We start from the raw sequence: 18,289 nt of genomic DNA on the forward strand, positions 1-18,289 counted from the left end.
GGACAGACAATGTACCTTTGAGGAGTGGTGTGAAATGGGTGCTAAACTAAGCAGTGGCTCATAACGTGCCAAGAAGCTCTGAGCAAGTGCCGAGCATGCCCATACAATACAGATAGGGTGTTGGATAACATCAACCCACAAGTGTTGATGACAGTCATGATTGGTGGCACTGCATCAGAACACTGCCAGGTATGGTCTGCAAGTCCACGAACCTTTATCAATGTAAATGTTAAATGCCTTTGTATGTCACAGGAGTGTTCTACTAGTGGCCTGTTGACAGACTCACAACTACTAAATTTGCTACAGTGATATGTGCATATCACACCGTGTCAGCTACAGTAAACCAGGGTTAATGTGTTGTACCCCACCCGCATTGTAGCCCATACCACACAGACAAATGTCAGCCATCTGTGTATGTGAGGATGTGAATGGCCATGACCTATGGGCAATAGTTGTCACAGTGTTGTGAACAACATACAGAATGGGCTGTATGTGTGAGGTGTGTGACATATCTGCACATTCTGGTGGATGATATCAGCAATGACACCACTAGGGAAATACCCCTGTACCCATTAAGTAACACCTAGGCTGTGGTCAACATTATGGACACTGTGTTGGGGATGGTGTTGTGCAGTACACCTCCCTGAGCTGGAAACGTCTCCCTAGCCTTTTAGGTAGTCAACCGAGGTACCCATGACATGACAGGGTGGTATCCATGAGCATGGAGATCATTGGACAGGCATACACAGCACCCGTGTGACCAATATTGGAACACATATCACCCTCCAGGGGTAAGGCCCATGCGTGGATGGCCAATACCAGCCTCCACAATACTCACCTCCAGTATGCAGCATGCTATCCACCTTGCATACAGACATATGCCGCACTATGCTGTTGGACATGCTACATGTCCATAGCCTGATCTGAAAAACATACGTCATGGACAACCACCGTCCTACGACTAGATTGGCCACATGCTGGATAGATCCCTGTGCCATACCTGTGACATACTCCCACCATACCATGCAGCCCTGTCCACATAGCTGCACACATCATCCCTGTCATACATGGTGTGATGGCCATATGGTAGATGTAGTATCAACCATCTGGATCGGTAATGTGTCACTGATGCCCCCGCGGTGGCATAATGGGTGTCGGATACATCTAGTAAACCCAGCCTGTACATGCTATAGCCGATAACCTTACCTGCGAATGACGTCCGACTAGCCATTGTCCCATGTCAATCACATGTGCAATACAGGCGATCCGTGGCAAAATGTGAACAGCTGTACAGTGCAGTGTAGATATCTATGGAAAAACAGATGCATGTACAGGTTTCCATGCATACTTGGTGCATTGTCCCTGCCCAAGTCCATTAAGGCTGTGTCTCTGTTTATATGTGACAAACACAGCATCAAGGTCAACAGCATTAGCGTGGATATATCCAGGCATGTGCAGATAGGTAAGAACACCAGTGCAGGCAAACAGACATGCCCACATGATGACAGACGTCACATGCAGTTGGAACACTAATGAGGTGCCACACATATATGAAGACGATATCCAATGCATAATGGGTGTTACATGTGTGTGACACATACATTCCAGTCGTGTTAGTGTCATGTTGATTTGCAAAGATAACTGTGCAGATGTACTAGACATGTATGTGCAGCAGTATCACTGTATATGTCTGTAGATGTGACCTGTCACCTTCATCATGTCTTACAGATAATGCCTCGTTCATGCCTACCAGCATTCAGCCGACAGGAGGATGACGTCCTAATCCCGTACCTCCATGAGAATTACGAGGTGTTATTTAGCCATGTGCCACAGCATGCACAGTAGCGGGACAACCTGTGGCAGGATCTTTGCAGGAGGGTCAACAAAGTGAGTGGCCACAACCGCACCTACCAGCAGGTGCGCAGACACTGCACGGACCTGATACATCATGCAAAACAGCATGCCACTGCAATCACCAGGGAACAAGGTGGAACAGGTGGTGGGCCACCAACCCAGCCTCCACTCACACACACAGAGGAGCTACTGGCCAGTCTGGGGACACCCTCGGAACAGCTCCCACAAACACTAGCTGTCATCATGGAGGTGGTTGTCTCCCAACCAATGAGCCTGGAGATTCCTGATAAGTCAGTACTGAACATATGGCCAGTATATCCCACATACATGCATGTGTCAGTGTACAGCATGTAATGTAACAACATATGCAAGGTATGTGGACACACATGCTGCATGCTACATTATACTACCCTGTGTATGCACCATACTTCTGAACTGTACACGTATTTGCAGGATGTCCAGATGTCTGCCTCATATTGTCGGTGTGTTCCCCTTAATATCTGTCCCTTTCTGGCAAATAGCCGAGGAATGGAGTCATTAAATGATGATATACATTTGTGTGTACGACTGCACATTCCATGTAAAACCTTGTGCATGCAAACCTATTAGTCGAGCAAATATCTATGTTTGTAAGAGCAATATGTCACAGTTGTCCCTATTTGTCCACCATCATAGTAGGCTTGGTCCACATTTCTTGTTCTAAGAGGTTTAGAGGTATGGTATGCACACATGTGCTTACTATATGCTATTGTACAGGTGAATGTGTTAACTTGCACTGTGCACCCTGTGGCTGTCATACAGTCATGGATAATGTTCATACTGCTGTGTCACCCTATACAGGTATCTCTGGCATGCCACACACACAAGAGTCCATTGCAGGTGAGACTGTCATCGGTATCAGGCATGTCAAAGCATAGATCTATTCACCATGTGGCCAGTTAATACATGGATATACAGGTCGCATCACCCATCATCCACACAGGCCACACATGTGCAATATATACAAATGAATTGACACACAGACATGAAACCACAGAATTTGTCATTGCTACATGTGTCCAGCTGTGCATACAATGGTGGAGGTGTTCTACAATGGAGGCATATGTACTATACAGTGGAACAAAACATGTGGTAGACAAAACAGTAATGCACAGTGAGCAGTGATATGGGCAGACCACAGGCATCACCATTGTGTTATATGCCCCTGGAATGGGTTCACACATTGTGATGTTCCATCCGACATGTCTCAGACACGTAGCGTTTTGGTTGCAATATTGTCACACTTTCCCAAAACCCATACCCCACATATCACACATACACCTGTTGTCTGCATAGCCCTGTGGATGGTGACATATCCAACATTTATGGGTGTATGTCATATGGGACAACACAGGCATGTGTGATAAATGGCCATCACATACATGACCTACACATGTGCACACATGGCCATGGGGGATGGCCGGAGACACGTAGCCACACAGTAAATGGGATGTGGGTACACCCTGTCCCACTTTGTCCACACATGGTCCAATTACAGCCATACTAGACAGATTGTACAGGTGATGTGGTACACTGCACATCTTAAATGCCTGTGCACAGCTAGTGGAGGTGTCAGTGACATCTACCTCATAAGATGTGTTGAACATGACGTCTGTGTCATAGCATGACAGTAGTCACCTGTACAGATTACACCGACAGTGACACCAGGCCAGAGATACTGTACATTTCCCTTGCTACCATAGGACATCACTGTTAGCTGTGCACCTTGTGTGCATGGTACATGAATGACATGTGTCAAATGGTGATGTGACAGGTCCGCTGTGTGTGGACATGGTTGCCAGGCAGCTAACACTCTGTAGTCATCATGCAGGGGTGTCATCTGTATGTCCTCCACTGACCTGTCACATGACACAGCATGGCATGGTGTGTATACACCTCAGCATCGTGAGTCACAATCCACAGGCATGTCATGGGTATGCATGCAGTTCTGGATATGCAATGTGTACATATCATGCACTGTTTGTCATTATAGATGCCTCATGATGCCATGCAATGGCACAGTGTCTGTACTTCACACTGTCCAGCAATGTAGATGGCTCATGGTCCCCTACCGTGCCCATGCACATTTGCTCAACATGCAGTCTATCTGTAGGGCATATGGGCAACACTACAATGTGATACCTAGTACAAAGCTGTACATGCATCAGGACACCATTGTGTCAGGCATGCATGTTTGTTAAAGCACACGTCAGCAGATTACATGTCAAGGTCACATCAGACATGTGTACTGTTATCCTGTTCTGGTCCATATGGTGTATCACAGCGATGCATGCATATTACCATGATCGTGTGAATTGCATGGGTAATGATATGACACCTGCCTGCTGTGGTGCGCATTCCAGGGGGAATGCTTACAAACACTATTGATGTCTGGGCTGCATACTGTCAGCTGTATCACAAGCATGCTGCATGCCATCTGTCATATCACATGCATGGTGTGTCGGTGTGAGTGTGTGTGTGTGTGTGTCAGTGTGTTTGTGTGTGTCAGTGTGTGTCAGTGTGTGTGTGTGTGTGTGTGTGTGTGTGTGTGTGTGTGTGTGTGTGTGTCAGTGTGTGTGTCTATTGTAATTTAGAGTCTTTCTTTGCATTCACAGGTGATGTAGGTGCGTTACCCTCCTGCGGCCCATCTGATAGTGTCCCCACAGATGCTAGCAGTGATGAACATATGCATGAGTTACAGGCAGGGATGTCAGGGGCTGAATCTGTGCCAATGGTTGCCATCCCAGCTATGTCCCCCTCTTCCCCGCACACAGTTCAGCTGCCAACACATACTGCATCACCAGTGGCCATAGAGGAAGGACAGTTAGCATCAGTTAGCGTTGAACAGAAACGTGTGGTGGCTACAGAAGGTGTGTCTCCACACCATGGTGGCAGTGTACTGACTGCAGATGTGCCACACAGGCATGTGGCCGGTGCTGCTCGTAGGAGGACCTCTGGCAGACATGCATCTGCAAGACAAAGCACAACAGCTGGAATCACCAGACGCATGTTCCAGACTGTAATGGCAGCACAGGCATGTGCTGAACGGCAGAACAGAGAAGGGAAGAGGCTGTAGAGGGCTGCTATCCATTCCCTAAACAACAACATCCAGGCATTGGCAGGTGCTCAACAGCAGCTTACTGATGTTCTGGACAAGCGATTGGGTGACATGGTCAGAATCCTTGACCATGGCATGGCAATCCGTGAGCGTGAGCTGTCTGTGCTGGAACATCTGGTAGGGGTGAGGCGTAGGCCACGTGGATGTAGGCCAGCTACACCACCTAGTGCAGGTCAATGTGAACGTGCCACCTCACATGGCCACTCCCATAGTGCCAGTAGCAGTAGCAGTGCAGCTGGTGCTGCGCTGTCCACACCAGGACACAGCAGGCCATGTGGACATGACCCTAGATGTTCCCGGTGGGGACACGGTTCCAGTGGCCATGTGTCATCAGACAGTAGCCATTCTTTACCTCCGCCTGGTAGTGCCCATGCAACCCCTGGCAGGCACAGGACACGTGGCCGTGGCCAGTCACAGTGAGCTGTACAACCTGGTCTGTACAATCTGGAGCTGTCAATAATACCCTTGTGTAGGCCTCACAAATGACAGAACTGTGTGCACACATACACGCACACAGCAAACATAACTGTAGGGCTCCACAACACCCACATGCATACGGAACAGACATGTCCAATCAAATCACTGGCCCTTACCCACACACATGATGTCATCCATTGGTGCAGCCTATACCCCTGGCAAACAGTATCACCCTGTGCATATGATGAAGCCTGTGCCACATCCCTGTCATCTGCACCATCGGTGCAGGGATATGCTGAAATGGTCTGATGCACAGGGTGAACAGAATAGTGAGAGGTGTATCTAACATTACTTGTGTATGCATAGTGAGGGATGTGTATGTTGCAGTGGTTGTGTGTGAATTGAGAGATGTGTATGTGACATCAGTTGTGTACTGTCAACATGCACCAGTCATATCATGTAGTCCAGGTGCAGCATGCATTATGATATGTTCACAGTATGTGTATTGGTTACAACAGTAACAACATGTTGGTAATGATGCCCTGGTTCCCTCCTATGGTGTACTGGCATGTGCCTACAGGTAGCAGTGTTTGCAGTCCCCCATAAGTAACTGTGGAGTACTCACAGGCATGTATGGCAATATCAGCATGCTAAACGTACCCTCAACCTGACTATTGGAAAGTCTAATATGACACAGATGTCCGCACATATACTGCACCTGAAGCATGTGATCAGTTGAACAGGCTACAGTGGACAGAGACATAACATATGTACCAGTAAACATTACAGGTATGTTGACATGGTGCAGGGGTTGTACACAGCAGTCTGGCCAATGATGACATTAGATGCCACTTGATAGCATGAGGCCACACTGTGTAGCAGTAATACCCTGTCACATTACAGGAACATGGCCACATTCACAGGGTGTACACTATAACGCACACCCCATAGTGTTGAGGTGAGGACCCATGCCTATGTGGTCATCACAATCGCAGTACGTTGCACCCACACATGACACAGAGAAGGAACATGCACAGGTAGCCAGTACAGCTGGGACCGATGGCATCAACAGGGTAGTTGACTGCATCACCATGAGGGGTTAGTGACCTGTTTTCACTGTATAGTAACATACACCCTCACACCAAGCACCAGACAGCCATACATACATACATACACACACACACACACTATGGTGACCAGAAATGTGTATACGGATAGCCGATGTGTGTGATGTACCACACCTGCCGACGTCATGCTTTCCACACCGCAGTATGTCCAGATCTCTACAACCATGTACAGGAATGTGTAACAACTGGGACGTAATCCCCACGATATGTAGCATATGTGTTCACACAATCGGACACACATGGAAGTGCTGGGAATGATACACCTGCCATATGATGAGACGTTTGATAGACATGCAGCGGTATTGTCTGCATTATGTGTACCAGCGTTATGTCTGGCAATTGCTATATGCACACGGGAGGATGTAGGTGTTACAGGTGTCATGTGACATACAGTTGGTAACACCTGACCACTGTGTATGCATTATGTCATCACCATCAAGTAACAGTGACATAACATACTGTATGCACATGGCATGGTAGGATGGCGTGTGACACAACTGTGAGCCATCCCCGACACACACATTTACACAGGTGGATCACCACTTTATGTACACACATCCCTCCATACGTGCTGTACAACCAACTGTTGTCTGTATGTCTGTATGTCATCATATACAGGTGTCAATGATGGGGCTGCATGTTGTAGTTGGGCGCAGCTGTGTTATGGACATCGGCCACTGCACATGCATGGTTGCTGCATGCACAGTACAGATTGTACATGTGTCTCCTGTAGCCATGTTTGTATGCATTGCTATTGGTGGACATGTGTGTTGACATACATAACACATGGACTGTGGTATTATATCATGGGTGTCATGGGCCACCAGTACAGGGGTATGTGTCCTCGGTCAACATTGCTAGCTCCTGTACTGTGAGCATGGACCTACCTTCCATTTGCGTGCATATCATTGCTTAGGCAACTGTTCTGCACGGGGTACAGCAAAGGCTATGCTATGTACATATGTGTTGTGTGTGCGGTCCATGCACACATCCAGTGCAATCACATGTATGACATATCCAGATGTGTGTTCGTTGGTGTACAGCAACACTCATCTGTCACAGCTGTGTAAGACCCGGGACCCCTGGTATGTCTTGAGCTGACCTGGTCATGTATAGTGGTATCATTGCAATGCTTACCATATGTTGGAATCCTGTCAGTACATGTGCACTCTGCACAGTTTGTGTAGCCTCTGTACAGCCCACTGGTCATGTGTCACACGGTGTTGTGGTAATGTATGCTGTGTATTGCTGCACCAACGACATGGTAATGTCTTGAGGGCTACAGTGTAGACTGCGGTGTGTACGTCTGTGATCTGCACCTGTGGCAGCTGTGATGGCAGCTGAGTGTGTACTGGTTACTGCATGTGTGTGACTGCCCTGTGCGTGGGAACAGTTATACCTTACTGTGCCCTTCCGTGTTTACACTCCATCTGCATGCAAGATGGCCCTTTGCAACTGCTAAGTGTGTAAGCATGCCCAGTACGCGGTTGTGTGGATAGACACACAGGACAGTCCAAACTGAGCCCTTGTGTGTTGAGACTCCGTCTGCATGCAAGACAGCCCTTTGCAACTGCTAAGTGTGTGAGCATGCCCAGTACGTGGTTGTGTAGATCGGCACACAGGACACTCCGAACGGACGTGTATTACTAGGCATGTGGCCATGGCCAGTGACACCTTGTGTCGGTGATGTCCCTCTGTGCATGGGCATGGCTGTTGACATCCTGTATAGCCATGGTGGTCATCCAGGCAACAGATGTCCATTTTCAACGTCACGATGGATGCCTACCGAGTACACACTGGTCGACTATCTTAAAGGGTGTACTGTCTGTGGCATGTCCCGTGTCTATGTATTGTTGTTGTAGTGCTCCATAAATCTTTAGTTGCCCTGATCACACCACTGCCGTGTGTTTGTCTGCGTATACCGTGGGACAGTAATATGTCTGTATGCTTTCAGACTGATCACTCTCTATACAATCCCTGTCGGCATCCTTGACTTTGCGGATGATGACACGCGTCTAGAAGTATGCCTCTGGGAGTGCTGTGTTTAGTAATCTCGGTAGCGCGTTCTGTAAATGCATCATGCTTTCGTGTGATAGGGTAGTTAGGTGTATGTTCGACTCCCAGCCCTGCCAAGTGTGTGTGTGTGTGTGTGTGTGTGTGTGTGTGTGTGTGTGTGTGTGCGTGTGTATGTGTGCGCATGCTCCCGTCCGCCTGGAGACTCAGTCATGCTTTTAGACGCCTCACACCACAGATATGTCCTACCGACATCTTAGCCTTTGCGGATGATGACACGCACCTAGAAGTAGGCCTCTGGGACTGCTGTGTTTAGTAATCTCGGTAGCGCGTTCTGTAAATGCATCATGCTGTAGTGTGATAGGGTAGTTAGGTGTATGTTCGACTCCCAGCCCTGTCAAGTGTGTGTGTGTGTGTGTGTGTGTGTGTGTGTGTGTGTGTGTGTGTGTGTGTGTGTGCACATGCGCCCATCCGCCTGGGGACTCAGTCATGCTTTTAGACGCCTCACATAACAGATATTTCCTACTGACATCTTTGCCTTTGTGGATGATGACACACACCTAGAAGTAGGCCTCTGGGACTGCTGTGTTTAGTAATCTTGGTAGCGCGTTCTGTAAATGCATCATGCTGTAGTGTGATAGGGTAGTTAGGTGTATGTTCGACTCCTAGCCCTGCCAAGTGTGTGTGTGTGTGTGTGTGTGTGTGTGTGCGCGCGCATGCTCCCATCTGCCTGGGGACTCAGTCATGCTTTTAGACGCCTCACACCACAGATATGTCCTAACGATGTTTTTGCTTTTGCGGATGATGACACATGCCTAGAAGTAGGCCTCTGGGACTGCTGTGTTTAGTAATCATGGTAGCGCGTTCTGTAAATGTGTCATGCTGTAGTGTGATAGGGTAGTTAGGTGTATGTTCGACTCCTAGCCCTGCCAAGTGTGTGTGTGTGTGTGTGTGTGTGTGTGTGTGTGTGTGCGCGCATGCTCCCATCCGCCTGGGGACTCAGTCATGCTTTTAGACGCCTCACACCACAGATATGTCCTAACGATGTCTTTGCTTTTGCGGATGATGACACATGCCTAGAAGTAGGCCTCTGGGACTGCTGTGTTTAGTAATCATGGTAGCGCGTTCTGTAAATGTGTCATGCTGTAGTGTGATAGGGTAGTTAGGTGTATGTTCGACTCACAGCCCTGCCAAGTGTGCGTGTTTGTTTCCAGCTGCATGACAACAGTACATTGCTTTTACAGTATTCACTCACTATAACATCCATGCGGCGTCTTTGCATTTGATGCTGCTATCTACAGGCTAGACATATGCCTGTGTGAATGCTGTGATCTACTAATCATGGTTGTGTAATTGCGTAATACTGTTGTGTGGTACAGTGGTTACGTTTGTGTTCTGCTCCCAACCCTGCCACATGTGTTGTGTGTGTGTGTGTGTCTGTATCTATCTACATATATATATATATATATGTATGTATGTATGTTGAGTTTATCACTCTTGAATGTGCTGCATTATCTGTACGTGATCACCTTGGATGTATGCACATCTGCTATGGCTCTGTGATAGTGCACCTACTGTGTGCTGTAGTGATCGTTGGTTATACTTGTGTAGTGAACGGTTATTGTGTTGCTGGGTATTACAAGGGGCATTGGAAACAATGTTAGTACAGCACCTTTGCATGGTCGTATGCACATCTCGGCAACCGTCAACATTGGTTATTACTTTGCAGGGGGAGTATGGCTCATATCCGTATGTAGTAACTGACAATTCTATGCAACTCACATTACTGACTCACGTTTATCCACAGGTTGTGGTACAGATCCCAGGACTGTGTGTGTATATACAGTGACAGGTGCAGGACTGGGTTAGTGTTGGATGCATGGATGGGTGTCCATGGCCAGTAATGACTATCTCTACAGGCTGACAGATGCAGTCTGTGACTGTCCCACAACCTCCTGTATATGGCTGACACATGCTGTACTTGTGTATATGCAGACACACACACATACCATAAACAGCTAGGGCTATCACATAAACCCATTGCATCACCTTTGGGCCATGCAATAACTGTTGTCCCTCACACACACACACCTACGTGTAACTTGGATGGTTCAATGACAGCTCTGGAAATGTAACACCACACCATGTGCATATGTCACCTGTGCCACCACCTGTGATGTGTAATATTGATGCAGGATCAGACTAACCTGGTGCTGATGCACACGGTGGCTGTATTCCACTGTATTGATGTTAGAATGCTGTTAACATAAAGTGTGATACTTCCTGGTGTATATCAGCAGGCATGATGCATTGCAGCTATGACCATCAATGTAGCATAGTTTACAGCACTGTTAATTCTGATGATGTATTCTCCATTCATGTGCCATTTCACTGATGTGTATAGTATTGGCAGCATGTGTGTCTGAGTGTGCAGTATGTGTGTGATGTGTGTAGTATACATGCTTACAAACGCATACACTGGCATACACAACATTACCCGGTCTTCACCATTTGTACACTAGCTTACTCGTTCTTCAACACTCGCACACGGGCTGACACACGCACACATATGCTTACTCGGGCTTACTGGCGCACACAGGTGCGGACACACTGTGGGCAGGTTTGCAGGTAACATCGGTGGTATTGATGGCATACACCATCAGTCTCCTGACTTTCCTAGGATAGTTCATAACACGCCTCTTCCACTGAGTACTGACAGCGAACATGTGACACTACTCCAGTAAGATTGGTGTTTTATACATACACACTCATGTTGTCAACTATCTTCTACTCTACTAGTCCCCTTACCCACACTACACTGTAGAGGCTTGGCCCATATGGCATGACATGTTGTGATTCACTATCCTCAGCCTCACTTGCATCACATTGCCTACAAATGCTTCGTTACATCTCTGACAGAGCGCTTCCACACAACAGCCAGTACGCAGTTGCCATGTTGTCCCCAGCTTGCCATTCATCTGCATGGCGTACTAACATCTAACTAAACCTACATTTTCTATGTCTATTATACATATTAGACTTGTTTTGAAGCACAGCGCGTTCTTGTGGCGCTGCGCTACGTTTCCACACCGGAGATCAGGGGAGGACAACTACAGTTTTAATGATATTAAATGAACAATAATGCCACTGGCCTTAGATTTGGACATTGGCATGCTTCTTCGACTGTATTCATACCATATTTGCAGCTGTCATTGCTCCGTTTAACAATGTGCAGAACGTTAGTCGCCTAACATCCGGGTACATTTCTGCACATAACTCTGCTCTTGCACGGACAGCTGACTGTATCATGTATCGCATATTTGCATACTGACTACACCATTATTCTATCAACATTCTGACTTTGACTGGGGTATATTTAATATAGTCCCTATTTGTATTCCATGTACTATGCCTTAGTCCAGCTGTCTTATTCTGACAGTTTGGCAGGTATGGTTACCATCTTGGTCGTACGCATGTCTATCCATGATAATCACCTACATGACACTGATATAGGTCCCTACATCTTCTCCCAATGGTTTACACAAAATCCAGTAGATGGGTTGAACCTTTTTGGAGAATATAGGCGTGTGCTATACCCACATAGGTATATTGATCACTCCAATGGGGCAGACCTAATAAATCTGTGCCAAGCAACACCTAGGCCCATTTCTGCATACCCATGATTCCCATATCTGACACCCCTCCACAGTACCTATTAGACATGTTTAATGTGAGCGATAATAAAATGTGAGGATACTTCTAAGCACTCCCCACTCTCCAGATATCGGGTCATACGTCATACATTCTATCGACCCATGTGTTATTACCCTTGCACCTGCTACTGTTGCATGTACAGCTATATCATAGTTGCAGCTGTGACTTCATTTGCATCAATGATAGTTTGCACTTTGTATGGGATCAATTTTTGGGGTCCTGCAAAGGACACCTATATTCATGTTTAAAGTGTAGTACTTGCAGGCCTGTCACACTGGTACTTTCCAGGCAATGGTTTGGAGAGCAGTGGTTTATTCACCTTTCGTGCATGTCTGTCTGTCTATCCATAATAGCTATACTTTGACCTATTTATGTACATGTGTTATATCTACAGGGACATATATTTGTTGTGTATATATATATATACATATGTCTGTACATTCCTCATTTCATAATTTGCTTTGGTTTACATCTGTGGATTATGTGTATACACAGATATATATATCCATATCATACCTTTCAACTGTACAGATTTTCGATGAATGTACAGCTGTTTGCCTCTTATCTTTGGTCTGTTTTTCATAACCTTGTGTCTATCTGGCAATTTAGTGGCATATCATTAAAGACTGATGTTGGGAAAATAATGACAAGCATTTAAGGTTATGGCTTCCTTCCCTTCAGAGAATCCATGCTAGTGACACACCTGTTATTCTATCCACTTTCTATGTTTGTTAGGGCAATATCTGGGGATTGTCCCTATTTGTACCAGTTGTTTTCATGGCTTTGTCTGGTTTCATACCTTACTGGGTTAACAGGTATGAGCCATGTATATATAATGTGGAGATAACAACATTTGTTTGCTATGCTGTGAGCGGATTACGCAGGCGCACTTGCATATCCTTATTGTGGGTTACATATGTTTAATAGATATTTGTGCTTATGTGGCCGTTCATACTTCTGACAGTAACAGTTACATATCTTTATTCCGGTTTACGGACTGATGCGAAACACACGTTCACCTTTACATATTTAAATGTGTGTACAGCACGAATGCATTCATTACACTCTAAAGTTATGTGTGCAGTGGTCGTAGGTCAACCGGGACTGCATTTACGTTGGCTGCATGCCGGAACCACTATTCTACTGGTGTTCTGCCTCATTGATATGCATACCCACAGTACTTAGCTACATCAACATACACCTCACCGCTTCACTTACAACACAGGCATCCATTCTCCTGCTAGGAAAAATGTGGTACTACATATTACACATTCCCTATTGCCTACTGCTGTGGACCCCGGCTGCATTGTTAATCACTCCAAGGATATGCACAACACCAAGGCATATAGTCCTGGCACATACAGGTCTTTGATTGTCAGGGTGTTCATGTAGTGATCTGGGTTTAGGCTTGTCCGCCTGGTGAATGGAACTTCCCTGGCTGAGTTCAAATGTCAGACGAAGCATATGGGCAGGGAGTTTCTCCCTATTATGAATTTTTACTTGTGTTTATAGACACAGGTGTTTGGGCACCTGTCAGCAGCTTATTCTGTTGGCAATACATATTATGGGTGGGGTTGTTACAGTCCATACTCCATGGTGAGGGGTATTCCCATTCACATTTGACTGTTACCTGTATTCAGTCATACGGGGATTATTATCTTGGACATAAAGTGACTACAGGTATGCAGTTGTACATTACACAAATGTGAAGGGTTGTTACTGTAAATATGTATGGACCATACCTCTCAACCTCTTAGAGCAACAAATCTGCGCAAAACCTACATGATGGGGGGACTAATAGGGACACATTTTAACTATTGCTCTTACAAGCTTAGAACATTGATAGAATACTAGGTTTTGCATTAGCATGACTTTTCTGCAGGATGTGGAGTCTTAAACTCAATATAATTCTCATTATTTAGTGACGTCAATCCTCAGCTATTTACCAGACAGGTGCAGATCGTTGGAGGCACACATCAATAATATAAGGCAAAACTCTGGTCATTCTGCAAATATCTGGACAGTTGAGTGGTATGGTCCGGACCTCTGTAATACACTGTTGTGTTCTGGCACATCAGTAGCTCAGCATTAAAGACTGAAGTCGGAACGTGCTGGCAGACAGTTGGGTTTCAGACTTCATACTCCGGACATTAATGCCATTGTGCAAACTGTTATTCTATCATATTTCTATGTTTCTAAGAGCTATCTTTACCAATTGTCTCTGCTTTTGGACCTTTGTCTCACTTGTATTCACGGCTCTGTCCAGATATCTAGCTCACACAGGTTGACAGGTATGGTCAGTCATGCCTGCACACAGTAAGTATCCCTCACACTTGGTCAGGGTTGTCCTGTTTACGTCAGTGTCTTCCTCACCCTTATGCCGTTTGCCACTATGCGAATGTGTGCAATATATTCTCCCGCCTATTCGTGTCGGGACACGTGCATCACGGGAAGGTGTTTTTTCCTGGATAGTAGATTATGCATGACCACTTAGGCCTGGACAGTGTCATGGACCTCTACTTCACGTTCTGACTTGTGTCCAGATATCTACAGGATTGGACATCATGTCGTCGTACCCTTCTACTATTTACACAACTTAGTTATCCCGTGAGGGCTATCTCAAAAATTGGACAAGACCAAAACAAGACCGATATCGAAGATTCTTTTGGCTTTATGAAAATGTGCAGGGGGTTTTACATGAAGGGGATATATGGTTTGCAATCCTGAAACTGCCTAGGTTGACAATATCTACTACATATGCGCATAGGGGTCACTATGTGTAGCTGTGTCTGCAACGAACCAGTAGGCCAAGTACGGCTGGATTTGGTGGACGTTTTGGTATGGGGGTGGGTTGCGTGATGTGGAGGGTATGCTGGGTAGGCCATTATGCATCCAGGTGTGTTGCATTTGTTATGGCTAGTTCCATCAGGACCAATCTGTGGGTATGTGATGGTGACATATCTATAAATTTGTATTGCACATTTCCATATTCATATGTTTGTGGGATTGTGTTCTATACTATGGCCTGTCTGCTTGTCTTGCAGCTGTTTCTCCATGTGTTTGTGTTTCTTTCCACTTCACCCGCTGCCCCCTCCTACACCTCCGGTTCACCTTTTCTGCATACGACACAGTATCGCCTTTGCAGATTTTACCATTACCCATCCACCCCTCACACACAAATTCCTCACACCCCATAGATCACTACTTTGGTTGTTGGCCCATGACACGGCCAGAGTAACACATTGACTACCCTACATGTGTCAGGTACCTTTATGGTTGTGTGGACTACCCTGCCATGTTTGCTTTCCACGTGCTAAACCTCACGCACATAGATACACGCCCATACTTCACTTTCATTACTTGGTTGGTATACCCGGGTACTACCCATTCGAATGTGTCACATACAAGTTCGGCTTATACCACTGAATTCCTGATTTTGCAAACCTGTTGTACTCATTGGTAGGATGGCACCTTTTCCTATGTCCATGCTATTCCTTACACATATCTGACTGTTGTGGACAATGCCTCCCCACAGTCGACGGTTGTGTTTCCACCTTTTCGATTGGCCACAGTGTGACATTTGCGGTGAACACAGCACATTTTACAGGCCGACACATACCCACGGTCAGTTCGGCAGATAGCACTTACAATTCATGCCTATATCTAAGCTTAGTCTTGTAGCATTTCGGCGGCTTATTCTGTTTCTTCTGCCATTTATGGAATATACATACGGAGAAAACTGTTTAATGCAACTATTACATGACGTCTGAGAAATAATTATGTCCTATAATCTCTGGACATTTGCCATGTTTACAAGTTTGCGTCAGGACACATCTGCCCACAGAGGGACTGTTGCTCGCAAAGTGGGACAGGTGGTAATCTTAGTAGATGGTACGGATCATACTGTTCCTTTCACCCTACATGTGTCCTTATTGTTGTAGCTGTTTATATGCTCCTTCTGTTTTGTTTAATATGCGTATTCCATTTCCTATCACATTTGGTATGTGGAAAACGGACATACCTTTTGTATGTGACTATTACATCCCTTGTGGGATATGATTCGGACATACGGTCACTACATATATCTACATTTCTCTTTGTGTATTTTGTTATGGACACATCTGCACAGCTATGTACCCTCCCTCACATTATGGCTCAGCTGGTGACCCTCTCCATTGGGCTGGACGTACCTCCTGGCGGCGCGCTAACATATGATACCTTTCACTTCCACATGGTATAGCTATCAACACTACGTTAGACTATGGGCACACGGTTTTCATGTCATTTGTTCAAGGGTAGGGACCCATTATTCCCTACCATGCATTTGTGTTTGCTTCTTCATTTTCTGTTCGCAGGGACTATCTTGCATGCTTTGCATACGTTTCAGTATCCACGGACACCGATAGGTGTGATTACTATTGCAGGCGGAATATAATATTCAGCAGTTTAGGTTGCTCCTCGACAGCCGACATTGACACGCCTCCCTGCGCAACTTCGATACGCCCCATGCACTCGCGCACATTTCCTATGCACGTGGCTGTGGTGGCTGCGCGCCTTCATTAATATGCATATGGCGCGACTACTCCATATATACAACACACGTCTGGTGCAAGCCTTACGCCGGCCTTGTGCTGAGCTTCATGAATCCCAGGGAAAGTCTGAGTTTTATTTTATTTATTTATTTATTTTAGGTTTGTTAACCGAGTTAGTCCAACTGAGTTTACAAACAAACCCATTTTCAGTGGAGACCCGAAGGGGAAAAGCCCCAGCAAACATAAATAAAGATAAAGTGACAATATACAAATATTAAATAACAATCACAATACAAAATAGTTGTAAAAAAGAAAAGGTTATTAACTATTTGCATTGCACTGATATTAAGCAACCCATTTACAGTGGAGACCCAAGGAGAAAGAACCCCAGCAAACATAAACAAAGATAAACATACAGGTCAAAAATTATTAAAAATAATAAGGCAAATGCAAAATTAATTATAAAGAGAAAAACAAAAGAAAAATCATGAACACAGAGTTCTCTTTCACATGAATCAAAACAGTTGATCATGAGCTCCACAGTTAAATGTTAGGAAGAAAAAGTCTAGTGAGGACTTTGTGGGTGTACATAGGACAGTAATTGAGGGTTTGAATACTGTATACTTGCATATTGGGAAATAGTCCTGCCTTCCTGTTAATGTCTAGCCAGCTTTCTTAAAGGGTTTCACACCATTATTTATTAAATTATTTAGCAGTCAACATTAGTGAAAATGTTTTTTGCATAAACTCCACCCACCAAAACAGATAGATAAAAAGTGGCAATGTACAACCAATACAAATGAAAGATAAAAAGTGGCAATGTACAACCAATACAAATGAAATGGATATGATGACATTGCAGGTAGTTCACAAAATAAATGCAGGTCACAATACCAACACTTTTATTTCCAACACGGTATATCAGTAGGATGAATTCTGATATGTTACAGTAGTGGTTAAATGTCAAGAACCTTTTGTCGAAGGACATCCATACCGGAGGACAAAAACAGCTTTTCAGGTATGGTACTGGCATGCATTTAGCTGCTTGGAGATTTTTGGTGTGAAGATATTATTGTTGTGGTTTAAAATTTGTGGATACACTGATGAAGATACTAAAGGCTGATGAAAGTATACAATTTTTCCTCATGTAGTATCCAACCGGCTAGTCCTTAAACAATTTTCTTAACTTGTCAGAAGTGCTGAAAAAACAAATATGTTGCTTTGTTAAAAATGAAGTGAATCTGTTTGCTATAGAATCATTTGCAAAAGTCAGTGAGATCAGCAATGTTATGATAAAGGGTGGAAAGGTAAGGTAGGCAAGGATATCAGTGCATAAATGAAGGGTTCAAGCCGATCAATGTTCACTTCAGACTGAATAACTAGTACAGAAAACAGCAGGAAGCTGAGAACATATCCATGTGGAATCCCAGAGAAGACCTTGCTAGGAGGACAGAATGCCATGGATATTTGTTTAT

General features: G+C 45.2%; 1 protein-coding gene across 1 annotated transcript in view; it reads left to right on the forward strand.

Moving 5' to 3' along the window:
• The window catches only part of LOC122811065 (SLAM family member 9-like), a 463,730-nt gene that overhangs the window by 412,184 nt on the left and 33,257 nt on the right, over positions 1-18,289 (forward strand). The gene's annotated exons all lie outside the window — the stretch shown is intronic.

The sequence above is a fragment of the Protopterus annectens genome, chromosome 9.part0, assembly GCF_019279795.1.
Source record: "Protopterus annectens isolate FY-2018-M chromosome 9.part0, PAN1.0, whole genome shotgun sequence".
Taxonomy (NCBI): domain Eukaryota; kingdom Metazoa; phylum Chordata; order Ceratodontiformes; family Protopteridae; genus Protopterus; species Protopterus annectens.